Consider the following 1,707-nt stretch of genomic DNA (forward strand, 5'->3'; position numbering starts at 1 on the left):
TTTTTTAGTACAGATAGGGTTTCAGCCATGTTGGCCAGACTGGTCTCAAACTCCTGACCTTAGGTGATCCACCTGCCTCAGCTTCCCAAAGTGCTGGGATTACAGGCATGAGCCACCGAGCTCGGCCAAAGGACTCAACATAATTAAGATGTCAGTTCTCCCCAAACTGATCTATAAGTTCAAAACACCACCAATCAAAATCCCAATAGCCACTGGTTAGAAACTGACAAGCTGATAAAAGTTTATTTAGAGATGCAAAGGACCAGAATAGCTAAAACAATTTTGAAAAAGAAGAACAAAGTTGGAAGATTCATACTATCGAATGTCAAAATTTGCAGTAAAACCATAGTAATCAAAACAATATGGCATTGGCATTAGACCAGACAACAGATAGAACAAACTCCAGATATAGATCCCCAAATATATGTTCAGTTCATTTTTGACAAAGTGCCAGGGTAATTTAATGGAAGAAAAGGAAATATAAATCAAAGGAAAAAGAAGATATTCCACACACTTACTAAATAGCTAAAATCAGAAACACTTATAATTCCAAGCACTGGCAAGGATGTGGAGCAAATGGAGCCCTCATACACTCCTAGAGGGAATGCAAAATTGTACAGTCCCTTTAGAAAATAGTTTGGAAATTTCTTATAATGTTAAACATACACTTTTCATAGAACCAGCAATCCTACTCCTACATTTTACCCAAGAGAACTAAAAATTATGCCAAGGATTATATGTGAATGATCACGGCAGCTTTATTCATAATAGCCTAAAACTAAATATGTCACCAAATGGGAATGGAAAAAACAGTACATATTACACTAGAATATTACTCAGCAATAAAAATGAGCAAATTGCTTATATATGAACAACATGGGTGAATCCCAAAAACATTATCCTAAAGAAAGGACACAGCCACAGCAGGGTACCTACTAAATATCAATGTCACTAATACCACATTCTAGAAACTATAACATTATAGGATCTAAAAACAAGTAAGCGGTTGCCAGGACCTGGGGATGGAGAGAAAGGGATTGATCACAATGGGGCAAGGAAAATCTTCAGGGTGTTGGACATGTCCTACATCTTGACTGTGATGGTGGTTATCTGACTGTATATTTTTAAGAACTCACTGGTTATATGCCTACAAATAAACCATGGGATAAGAATGACTACATAAAAAACAAGTAAAAGAGGCCGGACGCAGTGGCTGATGCCTATAAAAGCAACACTTTGGGAGGCTGAGGCAGGCGGATCACGAGGTCAGGAGATCAAGACCATCCTTGCTAATGTGATGAAACCTGGTCTATACTAAAAATACAAAAATTAGCTGGTGTGGTGGCGCATGCCTGTAATACCAGCTACTCAGAGGCTGAGGCACAAGAGGCTGAGGCACGAAAATTGCTCGAACCCAGGAGGTGGAGGCTGCAGTGAGACGAGGTCGCACCACTGCACTTCAGCATGAAGATAGCGCCAGATTCCGTCTCAGAAAAAAAAGTAAAACGTTTTTTCTTTTCTTTCTTGTTTTTTTGGAGATGGAATCACACTCTGTCATTCACCCTGGAGTGCAGTGGCACAACTTCAGCTCACTGCAACCTCCACCTCCTGGGTTCAAGTAATTCTCCTGCTTCAGCCTACCAAGTAGCTGGGATTAGAGGTGTGTACCACCACGCCCAGCTAATTTTTGTATTTAGTAGAGATGGG

General features: G+C 40.1%; 1 protein-coding gene across 1 annotated transcript in view; it reads right to left on the reverse strand.

Annotated features, from left to right (window-relative positions):
• Window positions 1-1,707, reverse strand: part of USP28 (ubiquitin specific peptidase 28) — a 78,537-nt gene that overhangs the window by 25,345 nt on the left and 51,485 nt on the right. The gene's annotated exons all lie outside the window — the stretch shown is intronic.

The sequence above is a fragment of the Cebus imitator genome, unplaced genomic scaffold (assembly GCF_001604975.1).
Source record: "Cebus imitator isolate Cc_AM_T3 unplaced genomic scaffold, Cebus_imitator-1.0 Scaffold28, whole genome shotgun sequence".
Classification (NCBI taxonomy): Eukaryota; Metazoa; Chordata; class Mammalia; order Primates; family Cebidae; genus Cebus; species Cebus imitator.